This window comes from Amia ocellicauda, unplaced genomic scaffold (assembly GCF_036373705.1).
Source record: "Amia ocellicauda isolate fAmiCal2 unplaced genomic scaffold, fAmiCal2.hap1 HAP1_SCAFFOLD_47, whole genome shotgun sequence".
Classification (NCBI taxonomy): domain Eukaryota; kingdom Metazoa; phylum Chordata; class Actinopteri; order Amiiformes; family Amiidae; genus Amia; species Amia ocellicauda.
Genome location: NW_027102983.1, coordinates 250001 through 263553, shown reverse-complemented (window position 1 = coordinate 263553; position 13553 = coordinate 250001). Strand labels below are relative to the sequence as shown.

At 43.4% G+C, this 13553-nt stretch overlaps 12 non-coding genes across 12 annotated transcripts; all 12 read left to right on the top strand.

Annotated features, from left to right (window-relative positions):
* The first annotated feature begins 95 nt into the window (after nt 1-95).
* LOC136736880 (5S ribosomal RNA) lies at nt 96-214 on the top strand. Its single transcript, XR_010811901.1, has one exon. It is a non-coding gene; the product is annotated as a 5S ribosomal RNA (ribosomal RNA).
* A 1056-nt stretch (nt 215-1270) lies between these two features.
* LOC136736868 (5S ribosomal RNA) lies at nt 1271-1389 on the top strand. Its single transcript, XR_010811899.1, has one exon. It is a non-coding gene; the product is annotated as a 5S ribosomal RNA (ribosomal RNA).
* A 1056-nt stretch (nt 1390-2445) lies between these two features.
* LOC136736857 (5S ribosomal RNA) lies at nt 2446-2564 on the top strand. The gene has a single exon (XR_010811895.1). It is a non-coding gene; the product is annotated as a 5S ribosomal RNA (ribosomal RNA).
* Nucleotides 2565-3619: 1055 nt separating this feature from the next.
* Nucleotides 3620-3738, top strand: LOC136737128 (5S ribosomal RNA). Its single transcript, XR_010812099.1, has one exon. It is a non-coding gene; the product is annotated as a 5S ribosomal RNA (ribosomal RNA).
* Nucleotides 3739-4804: 1066 nt separating this feature from the next.
* On the top strand, nt 4805-4923 carry LOC136737127 (5S ribosomal RNA). Its single transcript, XR_010812098.1, has one exon. It is a non-coding gene; the product is annotated as a 5S ribosomal RNA (ribosomal RNA).
* A 1066-nt stretch (nt 4924-5989) lies between these two features.
* On the top strand, nt 5990-6108 carry LOC136737393 (5S ribosomal RNA). The gene has a single exon (XR_010812355.1). It is a non-coding gene; the product is annotated as a 5S ribosomal RNA (ribosomal RNA).
* Nucleotides 6109-7174: 1066 nt separating this feature from the next.
* On the top strand, nt 7175-7293 carry LOC136737392 (5S ribosomal RNA). Its single transcript, XR_010812354.1, has one exon. It is a non-coding gene; the product is annotated as a 5S ribosomal RNA (ribosomal RNA).
* A 1056-nt stretch (nt 7294-8349) lies between these two features.
* LOC136736846 (5S ribosomal RNA) lies at nt 8350-8468 on the top strand. Its single transcript, XR_010811886.1, has one exon. It is a non-coding gene; the product is annotated as a 5S ribosomal RNA (ribosomal RNA).
* Nucleotides 8469-9524: 1056 nt separating this feature from the next.
* On the top strand, nt 9525-9643 carry LOC136736835 (5S ribosomal RNA). Its single transcript, XR_010811881.1, has one exon. It is a non-coding gene; the product is annotated as a 5S ribosomal RNA (ribosomal RNA).
* Nucleotides 9644-10703: 1060 nt separating this feature from the next.
* LOC136737299 (5S ribosomal RNA) lies at nt 10704-10822 on the top strand. Its single transcript, XR_010812264.1, has one exon. It is a non-coding gene; the product is annotated as a 5S ribosomal RNA (ribosomal RNA).
* Nucleotides 10823-11878: 1056 nt separating this feature from the next.
* LOC136736824 (5S ribosomal RNA) lies at nt 11879-11997 on the top strand. Its single transcript, XR_010811873.1, has one exon. It is a non-coding gene; the product is annotated as a 5S ribosomal RNA (ribosomal RNA).
* A 1056-nt stretch (nt 11998-13053) lies between these two features.
* LOC136736812 (5S ribosomal RNA) lies at nt 13054-13172 on the top strand. The gene has a single exon (XR_010811862.1). It is a non-coding gene; the product is annotated as a 5S ribosomal RNA (ribosomal RNA).
* The last annotated feature ends 381 nt before the right edge of the window (nt 13173-13553 follow it).

Sequence of the window (13553 nt, the reverse complement as noted above, 5' to 3'; positions counted from 1 at the left end):
GGCTTTAGAGTAGAGAGACAGTTCAACTGTAAGTATGAACGGCAGAAACGGATATTGCCATCCCTTTAAGTAGAGCGTCAGGGACAGCCTCCCTGGCTTACGGCCATACTAGCCTGAATACGCCCGATCTCGTCCGATCTCGGAAGCTAAGCAGGCTCGGGCCTGGTCAGTACTTGGATGGGAGACCGCCTGGGAATACCAGGTGCTGTAAGCTTTTGCATCTTTTACACACCAGAGCGCGACAAATCACGAGTTTTAACTTTGGATACACGCAATTTCATCATTATTTCAGATTTGACTTCCCCAAATACACAGGCATACAATAGATCTTGTTCTCCAACGTAAACGGTCCCTAGTAACTAGGGTACATTCGTAAATAAATTGAGCATCATGGCTAGAAGTGACTAAATGTTGCCTAATCTTTCTCATCGAGAAATGACACAATTACAGCAACACAAAAAGGAACTCCACCGGACAAAGATCAGTGCTCACAAGGAGCCTCATTCAACACACACGGTTCCATTCCCATTCATGCAAAGCACGAAAGTGTAAAACTTGGGAACATACTTGAGAGCAAAGATCACATTCAATCTCATTCAAGGCACGGATGTGAATGCAACGGGGTGAAATTACTGAAATGATGCCTGCCCTCGAACTGTGATGATGGACTACCCGACTCGCCAATAATATTGGGTTCTGGTGTATTGAAATACAGGAGCTGCTGGATTTGTGTGTTTTCTTACCCCCTCACCATAGTTTGTCAAATGTTTAAACAACTGAACTTATATTCAAGGTTTGTTTCTCTTCATATGTTTTACTGGTTTACATTTGTCTCAGCAACCTGTTGAATGATTCTTCTGCTTTCAAAACAAAATGACAACAGGATGAATGCACACACTTGAAAATACAATACATGCAATGTTATGCATCATAGTGATGCAACCTCCTTTCAGTTTCATACTGCATGTCAATTGAAATCCTTACTGAAATGCACACCTTCTCAAGATTGCGCTTGACTGGCGTGTCAGGCACTCAATTACAGCTGTTTTATCAAGACAAATGTGTTCGTTTTGTAAAATATAGATCCGGTCTGGTGTGGCACCCCAGCTAACGCACAACGTTGCCACAACGTGGCATATTAGCAGGGACTGTCTGCGGCGCGCTGGTGTGTCCCGGGCTTTAGAGTAGAGAGACAGTTCAACTGTAAGTATGAACGGCAGAAACGGATATTGCCATCCCTTTAAGTAGAGCGTCAGGGACAGCCTCCCTGGCTTACGGCCATACTAGCCTGAATACGCCCGATCTCGTCCGATCTCGGAAGCTAAGCAGGCTCGGGCCTGGTCAGTACTTGGATGGGAGACCGCCTGGGAATACCAGGTGCTGTAAGCTTTTGCATCTTTTACACACCAGAGCGCGACAAATCACGAGTTTTAACTTTGGATACACGCAATTTCATCATTATTTCAGATTTGACTTCCCCAAATACACAGGCATACAATAGATCTTGTTCTCCAACGTAAACGGTCCTTAGTAACTAGGGTACATTCGTAAATAAATTGAGCATCATGGCTAGAAGTGACTAAATGTTGCCTAATCTTTCTCATCGAGAAATGACACAATTACAGCAACACAAAAAGGAACTCCACCGGACAAAGATCAGTGCTCACAAGGAGCCTCATTCAACACACACAGTTCCATTCCCATTCATGCAAAGCACGAAAGTGTAAAACTTGGGAACATACTTGAGAGCAAAGATCACATTCAATCTCATTCAAGGCACGGATGTGAATGCAACGGGATGAAATTACTGAAATGATGCCTGCCCTCGAACTGTGATGATGGACTACCCGACTCGCCAATAATATTGGGTTCTGGTGTATTGAAATACAGGAGCTGCTGGATTTGTGTGTTTTCTTACCCCCTCACCATAGTTTGTCAAATGTTTAAACAACTGAACTTATATTCAAGGTTTGTTTCTCTTCATATGTTTTACTGGTTTACATTTGTCTCAGCAACCTGTTGAATGATTCTTCTGCTTTCAAAACAAAATGACAACAGGATGAATGCACACACTTGAAAATACAATACATGCAATGTTATGCATCATAGTGATGCAACCTCCTTTCAGTTTCATACTGCATGTCAATTGAAATCCTTACTGAAATGCACACCTTCTCAAGATTGCGCTTGACTGGCGTGTCAGGCACTCAATTACAGCTGTTTTATCAAGACAAATGTGTTCGTTTTGTAAAATATAGTTCCGGTCTGGTGTGGCACCCCAGCTAACGCACAACGTTGCCACAACGTGGCATATTAGCAGGGACTGTCTGCGGCGCGCTGGTGTGTCCCGGGCTTTAGAGTAGAGAGACAGTTCAACTGTAAGTATGAACGGCAGAAACGGATATTGCCATCCCTTTAAGTAGAGCGTCAGGGACAGCCTCCCTGGCTTACGGCCATACTAGCCTGAATACGCCCGATCTCGTCCGATCTCGGAAGCTAAGCAGGCTCGGGCCTGGTCAGTACTTGGATGGGAGACCGCCTGGGAATACCAGGTGCTGTAAGCTTTTGCATCTTTTACACACCAAAGGGCGACAAATCACGAGTTTTAACTTTGGATACACGCAATTTCATCATTATTTCAGATTTGACTTCCCCAAATACACAGGCATACAATAGATCTTGTTCTCCAACGTAAACGGTCCCTAGTAACTAGGGTACATTCGTAAATAAATTGAGCATCATGGCTAGAAGTGACTAAATGTTGCCTAATCTTTCTCATCGAGAAATGACACAATTACAGCAACACAAAAAGGAACTCCACCGGACAAAGATCAGTGCTCACAAGGAGCCTCATTCAACACACACGGTTCCATTCCCATTCATGCAAAGCACGAAAGTGTAAAACTTGGGAACATACTTGAGAGCAAAGATCACATTCAATCTCATTCAAGGCACGGATGTGAATGCAACGGGATGAAATTACTGAAATGATGCCTGCCCTCGAACTGTGATGATGGACTACCCGACTCGCCAATAATATTGGGTTCTGGTGTATTGAAATACAGGAGCTGCTGGATTTGTGTGTTTTCTTACCCCCTCACCATAGTTTGTCAAATGTTTAAACAACTGAACTTATATTCAAGGTTTGTTTCTCTTCATATGTTTTACTGGTTTACATTTGTCTCAGCAACCTGTTGAATGATTCTTCTGCTTTCAAAACAAAATGACAACAGGATGAATGCACACACTTGAAAATACAATACATGCAATGTTATGCATCATAGTGATGCAACCTCCTTTCAGTTTCATACTGCATGTCAATTGAAATCCTTACTGAAATGCACACCTTCTCAAGATTGCGCTTGACTGGCGTGTCAGGCACTCAATTACAGCTGTATTATCAAGACAATGTGTTCGTTTTGTAAAATATAGTTCCGGTCTGGTGTGGCACCCCAGCTAACGCACAACGTTGCCACAACGTTTCGTGTTAGCAGGGACTGTCTGCGGCGCGCTGGTGTGTCCCGGGCTTTAGAGTAGAGAGACAGTTCAACTGTAAGTATGAATGGCAGAAACGGATATTGCCTTCCCTTTAAGTAGAGCGTCAGGGACAGCCTCCCTGGCTTATGGCCATACTAGCCTGAATACGCCCGATCTCGTCCGATCTCGGAAGCTAAGCAGGCTCGGGCCTGGTCAGTACTTGGATGGGAGACCGCCTGGGAATACCAGGTGCTGTAAGCTTTTGCATCTTTTACACACCAAAGGGCGACAAATCACAAGTTTTAACTTTGGATACACGCAATTTCATCATTATTTCAGATTTGACTTCCCCAAATACACAGGCATACAATAGATCTTGTTCTCCAACGTAAACGGTCCCTAGTAACTAGTGTACATTTGTAAATAAATTGAGCATCATGGCTAGAAGTGACTAAATGTTGCCTAATCTTTCTCATCGAGAAATGACACAATTATAGCAACACAAAAAGGAACTCCACCGGACAAAGTTCAGTGCTCACAAGGAGCCTCATTCAACACACACGGTTCCATTCCCATTCATGCAAAGCACGAAAGTGTAAAACTTGGGAACATACTTGAGAGCAAAGATCATATTCAATCTCATTCAAGGCACGGATGTGAATGCAACGGGATGAAATTACTGAAATGATGCCTGCCCTCGAACTGTGATGATGGACTACCCGACTCGCCAATAATATTGGGTTCTGGTGTATTGAAATACAGGAGCTGCTGGATTTGTGTGTTTTCTTACCCCCTCACCATAGTTTGTCAAATGTTTAAACAACTGAACTTATATTCAAGGTTTGTTTCTCTTCATATGTTTTACTGGTTTACATTTGTCTCAGCAACCTGTTGAATGATTCTTCTGCTTTCAAAACAAAATGACAAAAGGATGAATGCACACACTTGAAAATACAATACATGCAATGTTATGCATCATAGTGATGCAACCTCCTTTCAGTTTCATACTGCATGTCAATTGAAATCCTTACTGAAATGCACACCTTCTCAAGATTGCGCTTGACTGGCGTGTCAGGCACTCAATTACAGCTGTTTTATCAAGACAATGTGTTCGTTTTGTAATATATAGTTCCGGTCTGGTGTGGCACCCCAGCTAACGCACAACGTTGCCACAATGTTGCCACAACGTGGCGTGTTAGCAGGGACTGTCTGCGGCGCGCTGGTGTGTCCCGGGCTTTAGAGTAGAGAGACAGTTCAACTGTAAGTATGAATGGCAGAAACGGATATTGCCTTCCCTTTAAGTAGAGCGTCAGGGACAGCCTCCCTGGCTTATGGCCATACTAGCCTGAATACGCCCGATCTCGTCCGATCTCGGAAGCTAAGCAGGCTCGGGCCTGGTCAGTACTTGGATGGGAGACCGCCTGGGAATACCAGGTGCTGTAAGCTTTTGCATCTTTTACACACCAAAGGGCGACAAATCACAAGTTTTAACTTTGGATACACGCAATTTCATCATTATTTCAGATTTGACTTCCCCAAATACACAGGCATACAATAGATCTTGTTCTCCAACGTAAACGGTCCCTAGTAACTAGTGTACATTTGTAAATAAATTGAGCATCATGGCTAGAAGTGACTAAATGTTGCCTAATCTTTCTCATCGAGAAATGACACAATTACAGCAACACAAAAAGGAACTCCACCGGACAAAGTTCAGTGCTCACAAGGAGCCTCATTCAACACACACGGTTCCATTCCCATTCATGCAAAGCACGAAAGTGTAAAACTTGGGAACATACTTGAGAGCAAAGATCACATTGAATCTCATTCAAGGCACGGATGTGAATGCAACGGGATGAAATTACTGAAATGATGCCTGCCCTCGAACTGTGATGATGGACTACCCGACTCGCCAATAATATTGGCTTCTGGTGTATTGAAATACAGGAGCTGCTGGATTTGTGTGTTTTCTTACCCCCTCACCATAGTTTGTCAAATGTTTAAACAACTGAACTTATATTCAAGGTTTGTTTCTCTTCATATGTTTTACTGGTTTACATTTGTCTCAGCAACCTGTTGAATGATTCTTCTGCTTTCAAAACAAAATGACAACAGGATGAATGCACACACTTGAAAATACAATACATGCAATGTTATGCATCATAGTGATGCAACCTCCTTTCAGTTTCATACTGCATGTCAATTGAAATCCTTACTGAAATGCACACCTTCTCAAGATTGCGCTTGACTGGCGTGTCAGGCACTCAATTACAGCTGTTTTATCAAGACAATGTGTTCGTTTTGTAATATATAGTTCCGGTCTGGTGTGGCACCCCAGCTAACGCACAACGTTGCCACAATGTTGCCACAACGTTTCGTGTTAGCAGGGACTGTCTGCGGCGCGCTGGTGTGTCCCGGGCTTTAGAGTAGAGAGACAGTTCAACTGTAAGTATGAACGGCAGAAACGGATATTGCCTTCCCTTTAAGTAGAGCGTCAGGGACAGCCTCCCTGGCTTACGGCCATACTAGCCTGAATACGCCCGATCTCGTCCGATCTCGGAAGCTAAGCAGGCTCGGGCCTTGTCAGTACTTGGATGGGAGACCGCCTGGGAATACCAGGTGCTGTAAGCTTTTGCATCTTTTACACACCAAAGGGCGACAAATCACAAGTTTTAACTTTGGATACACGCAATTTCATCATTATTTCAGATTTGACTTCCCCAAATACACAGGCATACAATAGATCTTGTTCTCCAACGTAAACGGTCCCTAGTAACTAGTGTACATTTGTAAATAAATTGAGCATCATGGCTAGAAGTGACTAAATGTTGCCTAATCTTTCTCATCGAGAAATGACACAATTACAGCAACACAAAAAGGAACTCCACCGGACAAAGTTCAGTGCTCACAAGGAGCCTCATTCAACACACACGGTTCCATTCCCATTCATGCAAAGCACGAAAGTGTAAAACTTGGGAACATACTTGAGAGCAAAGATCACATTGAATCTCATTCAAGGCACGGATGTGAATGCAACGGGATGAAATTACTGAAATGATGCCTGCCCTCGAACTGTGATGATGGACTACCCGACTCGCCAATAATATTGGGTTCTGGTGTATTGAAATACAGGAGCTGCTGGATTTGTGTGTTTTCTTACCCCCTCACCATAGTTTGTCAAATGTTTAAACAACTGAACTTATATTCAAGGTTTGTTTCTCTTCATATGTTTTACTGGTTTACATTTGTCTCAGCAACCTGTTGAATGATTCTTCTGCTTTCAAAACAAAATGACAACAGGATGAATGCACACACTTGAAAATACAATACATGCAATGTTATGCATCATAGTGATGCAACCTCCTTTCAGTTTCATACTGCATGTCAATTGAAATCCTTACTGAAATGCACACCTTCTCAAGATTGCGCTTGACTGGCGTGTCAGGCACTCAATTACAGCTGTTTTATCAAGACAATGTGTTCGTTTTGTAATATATAGTTCCGGTCTGGTGTGGCACCCCAGCTAACGCACAACGTTGCCACAATGTTGCCACAACGTTTCGTGTTAGCAGGGACTGTCTGCGGCGCGCTGGTGTGTCCCGGGCTTTAGAGTAGAGAGACAGTTCAACTGTAAGTATGAACGGCAGAAACGGATATTGCCTTCCCTTTAAGTAGAGCGTCAGGGACAGCCTCCCTGGCTTACGGCCATACTAGCCTGAATACGCCCGATCTCGTCCGATCTCGGAAGCTAAGCAGGCTCGGGCCTTGTCAGTACTTGGATGGGAGACCGCCTGGGAATACCAGGTGCTGTAAGCTTTTGCATCTTTTACACACCAAAGGGCGACAAATCACAAGTTTTAACTTTGGATACACGCAATTTCATCATTATTTCAGATTTGACTTCCCCAAATACACAGGCATACAATAGATCTTGTTCTCCAACGTAAACGGTCCCTAGTAACTAGTGTACATTTGTAAATAAATTGAGCATCATGGCTAGAAGTGACTAAATGTTGCCTAATCTTTCTCATCGAGAAATGACACAATTACAGCAACACAAAAAGGAACTCCACCGGACAAAGTTCAGTGCTCACAAGGAGCCTCATTCAACACACACGGTTCCATTCCCATTCATGCAAAGCACGAAAGTGTAAAACTTGGGAACATACTTGAGAGCAAAGATCACATTGAATCTCATTCAAGGCACGGATGTGAATGCAACGGGATGAAATTACTGAAATGATGCCTGCCCTCGAACTGTGATGATGGACTACCCGACTCGCCAATAATATTGGGTTCTGGTGTATTGAAATACAGGAGCTGCTGGATTTGTGTGTTTTCTTACCCCCTCACCATAGTTTGTCAAATGTTTAAACAACTGAACTTATATTCAAGGTTTGTTTCTCTTCATATGTTTTACTGGTTTACATTTGTCTCAGCAACCTGTTGAATGATTCTTCTGCTTTCAAAACAAAATGACAACAGGATGAATGCACACACTTGAAAATACAAAACATGCAATGTTATGCATCATAGTGATGCAACCTCCTTTCAGTTTCATACTGCATGTCAATTGAAATCCTTACTGAAATGCACACCTTCTCAAGATTGCGCTTGACTGGAGTGTCAGGCACTCAATTACAGCTGTTTTATCAAGACAAATGTGTTCGTTTTGTAAAATATAGTTCCGGTCTGGTGTGGCACCCCAGCTAACGCACAACGTTGCCACAACGTGGCATATTAGCAGGGACTGTCTGCGGCGCGCTGGTGTGTCCCGGGCTTTAGAGTAGAGAGACAGTTCAACTGTAAGTATGAACGGCAGAAACGGATATTGCCATCCCTTTAAGTAGAGCGTCAGGGACAGCCTCCCTGGCTTACGGCCATACTAGCCTGAATACGCCCGATCTCGTCCGATCTCGGAAGCTAAGCAGGCTCGGGCCTGGTCAGTACTTGGATGGGAGACCGCCTGGGAATACCAGGTGCTGTAAGCTTTTGCATCTTTTACACACCAGAGCGCGACAAATCACGAGTTTTAACTTTGGATACACGCAATTTCATCATTATTTCAGATTTGACTTCCCCAAATACACAGGCATACAATAGATCTTGTTCTCCAACGTAAACGGTCCCTAGTAACTAGGGTACATTCGTAAATAAATTGAGCATCATGGCTAGAAGTGACTAAATGTTGCCTAATCTTTCTCATCGAGAAATGACACAATTACAGCAACACAAAAAGGAACTCCACCGGACAAAGATCAGTGCTCACAAGGAGCCTCATTCAACACACACGGTTCCATTCCCATTCATGCAAAGCACGAAAGTGTAAAACTTGGGAACATACTTGATAGCAAAGATCACATTCAATCTCATTCAAGGCACGGATGTGAATGCAACGGGGTGAAATTACTGAAATGATGCCTGCCCTCGAACTGTGATGATGGACTACCCGACTCGCCAATAATATTGGGTTCTGGTGTATTGAAATACAGGAGCTGCTGGATTTGTGTGTTTTCTTACCCCCTCACCATAGTTTGTCAAATGTTTAAACAACTGAACTTATATTCAAGGTTTGTTTCTCTTCATATGTTTTACTGGTTTACATTTGTCTCAGCAACCTGTTGAATGATTCTTCTGCTTTCAAAACAAAATGACAACAGGATGAATGCACACACTTGAAAATACAATACATGCAATGTTATGCATCATAGTGATGCAACCTCCTTTCAGTTTCATACTGCATGTCAATTGAAATCCTTACTGAAATGCACACCTTCTCAAGATTGCGCTTGACTGGCGTGTCAGGCACTCAATTACAGCTGTTTTATCAAGACAAATGTGTTCGTTTTGTAAAATATAGTTCCGGTCTGGTGTGGCACCCCAGCTAACGCACAACGTTGCCACAACGTGGCATATTAGCAGGGACTGTCTGCGGCGCGCTGGTGTGTCCCGGGCTTTAGAGTAGAGAGACAGTTCAACTGTAAGTATGAACGGCAGAAACGGATATTGCCATCCCTTTAAGTAGAGCGTCAGGGACACCCTCCCTGGCTTACGGCCATACTAGCCTGAATACGCCCGATCTCGTCCGATCTCGGAAGCTAAGCAGGCTCGGGCCTGGTCAGTACTTGGATGGGAGACCGCCTGGGAATACCAGGTGCTGTAAGCTTTTGCATCTTTTACACACCAGAGCGCGACAAATCACGAGTTTTAACTTTGGATACACGCAATTTCATCATTATTTCAGATTTGACTTCCCCAAATACACAGGCATACAATAGATCTTGTTCTCCAACGTAAACGGTCCCTAGTAACTAGGGTACATTCGTAAATAAATTGAGCATCATGGCTAGAAGTGACTAAATGTTGCCTAATCTTTCTCATCGAGAAATGACACAATTACAGCAACACAAAAAGGAACTCCACCGGACAAAGATCAGTGCTCACAAGGAGCCTCATTCAACACACACGGTTCCATTCCCATTCATGCAAAGCACGAAAGTGTAAAACTTGGGAACATACTTGAGAGCAAAGATCACATTGAATCTCATTCAAGGCACGGATGTGAATGCAACGGGATGAAATTACTGAAATGATGCCTGCCCTCGAACTGTGATGATGGACTACCCGACTCGCCAATAATATTGGGTTCTGGTGTATTGAAATACAGGAGCTGCTGGATTTGTGTGTTTTCTTACCCCCTCACCATAGTTTGTCAAATGTTTAAACAACTGAACTTATATTCAAGGTTTGTTTCTCTTCATATGTTTTACTGGTTTACATTTGTCTCAGCAACCTGTTGAATGATTCTTCTGCTTTCAAAACAAAATGACAACAGGATGAATGCACACACTTGAAAATACAATACATGCAATGTTATGCATCATAGTGATGCAACCTCCTTTCAGTTTCATACTGCATGTCAATTGAAATCCTTACTGAAATGCACACCTTCTCAAGATTGCGCTTGACTGGCGTGTCAGGCACTCAATTACAGCTGTTTTATCAAGACAAATGTGTTCGTTTTGTAAAATATAGTTCCGGTCTGGTGTGGCACCCCAGCTAACGCACAACGTTGCCACAACGTGGCATATTAGCAGGGACTGTCTGCGGCGCGCTGGTGTGTCCCGGGCTTTAGAGTAGAGAGACAGTTCAACTGTAAGTATGAACGGCAGAAACGGATATTGCCATCCCTTTAAGTAGAGCGTCAGGGACAGCCTCCCTCCCTGGCTTACGGCCATACTAGTCTGAATACGCCCGATCTCGTCCGATCTCGGAAGCTAAGCAGGCTCGGGCCTGGTCAGTACTTGAATGGGAGACCGCCTGGGAATACCAGGTGCTGTAAGCTTTTGCATCTTTTACACACCAGAGCGCGACAAATCACGAGTTTTAACTTTGGATACACGCAATTTCATCATTATTTCAGATTTGACTTCCCCAAATACACAGGCATACAATAGATCTTGTTCTCCAACGTAAACGGTCCCTAGTAACTAGGGTACATTCGTAAATAAATTGAGCATCATGGCTAGAAGTGACTAAATGTTGCCTAATCTTTCTCATCGAGAAATGACACAATTACAGCAACACAAAAAGGAACTCCACCGGACAAAGATCAGTGCTCACAAGGAGCCTCATTCAACACACACGGTTCCATTCCCATTCATGCAAAGCACGAAAGTGTAAAACTTGGGAACATACTTGAGAGCAAAGATCACATTCAATCTCATTCAAGGCACGGATGTGAATGCAACGGGGTGAAATTACTGAAATGATGCCTGCCCTCGAACTGTGATGATGGACTACCCGACTCGCCAATAATATTGGGTTCTGGTGTATTGAAATACAGGAGCTGCTGGATTTGTGTGTTTTCTTACCCCCTCACCATAGTTTGTCAAATGTTTAAACAACTGAACTTATATTCAAGGTTTGTTTCTCTTCATATGTTTTACTGGTTTACATTTGTCTCAGCAACCTGTTGAATGATTCTTCTGCTTTCAAAACAAAATGACAACAGGATGAATGCACACACTTGAAAATACAATACATGCAATGTTATGCATCATAGTGATGCAACCTCCTTTCAGTTTCATACTGCATGTCAATTGAAATCCTTACTGAAATGCACACCTTCTCAAGATTGCGCTTGACTGGCGTGTCAGGCACTCAATTACAGCTGTTTTATCAAGACAAATGTGTTCGTTTTGTAAAATATAGTTCCGGTCTGGTGTGGCACCCCAGCTAACGCACAACGTTGCCACAACGTGGCATATTAGCAGGGACTGTCTGCGGCGCGCTGGTGTGTCCCGGGCTTTAGAGTAGAGAGACAGTTCAACTGTAAGTATGAACGGCAGAAACGGATATTGCCATCCCTTTAAGTAGAGCGTCAGGGACAGCCTCCCTGGCTTACGGCCATACTAGCCTGAATACGCCCGATCTCGTCCGATCTCGGAAGCTAAGCAGGCTCGGGCCTGGTCAGTACTTGGATGGGAGACCGCCTGGGAATACCAGGTGCTGTAAGCTTTTGCATCTTTTACACACCAGAGCGCGACAAATCACGAGTTTTAACTTTGGATACACGCAATTTCATCATTATTTCAGATTTGACTTCCCCAAATACACAGGCATACAATAGATCTTGTTCTCCAACGTAAACGGTCCCTAGTAACTAGGGTACATTCGTAAATAAATTGAGCATCATGGCTAGAAGTGACTAAATGTTGCCTAATCTTTCTCATCGAGAAATGACACAATTACAGCAACACAAAAAGGAACTCCACCGGACAAAGATCAGTGCTCACAAGGAGCCTCATTCAACACACACGGTTCCATTCCCATTCATGCAAAGCACGAAAGTGTAAAACTTGGGAACATACTTGAGAGCAAAGATCACATTCAATCTCATTCAAGGCACGGATGTGAATGCAACGGGATGAAATTACTGAAATGATGCCTGCCCTCGAACTGTGATGATGGACTAACCGACTCGCCAATAATATTGGGTTCTGGTGTATTGAAATACAGGAGCTGCTGGATTTGTGTGTTTTCTTACCCCCTCACCATAGTTTGTCAAATGTTTAAACAACTGAACTTATATTCAAGGTTTGTTTCTCTTCATATGTTTTACTGGTTTACATTTGTCTCAGCAACCTGTTGAATGATTCTTCTGCTTTCAAAACAAAATGACAACAGGATGAATGCACACACTTGAAAATACAATACATGCAATGTTATGCATCATAGTGATGAAACCTCCTTTCAGTTTCATACTGCATGTCAATTGAAATCCTTACTGAAATGCACACCTTCTCAAGATTGCGCTTGACTGGCGTGTCAGGCACTCAATTACAGCTGTTTTATCAAGACAAATGTGTTCGTTTTGTAAAATATAGTTCCGGTCTGGTGTGGCACCCCAGCTAACGCACAACGTTGCCACAACGTGGCATATTAGCAGGGACTGTCTGCGGCGCGCTGGTGTGTCCCGGGCTTTAGAGTAGAGAGACAGTTCAACTGTAAGTATGAACGGCAGAAACGGATATTGCCATCCCTTTAAGTAGAGCGTCAGGGACAGCCTCCCTGGCTTACGGCCATACTAGCCTGAATACGCCCGATCTCGTCCGATCTCGGAAGCTAAGCAGGCTCGGGCCTGGTCAGTACTTGGATGGGAGACCGCCTGGGAATACCAGGTGCTGTAAGCTTTTGCATCTTTTACACACCAGAGCGCGACAAATCACGAGTTTTAACTTTGGATACACGCAATTTCATCATTATTTCAGATTTGACTTCCCCAAATACACAGGCATACAATAGATCTTGTTCTCCAACGTAAACGGTCCCTAGTAACTAGGGTACATTCGTAAATAAATTGAGCATCATGGCTAGAAGTGACTAAATGTTGCCTAATCTTTCTCATCGAGAAATGACACAATTACAGCAACACAAAAAGGAACTCCACCGGACAAAGATCAGTGCTCACAAGGAGCCTCATTCAACACACACGGTTCCATTCCCATTCATGCAAAGCACGAAAGTGTAAAACTTGGGAACATACTTGAGAGCAAAGATCACATTCAATCTCA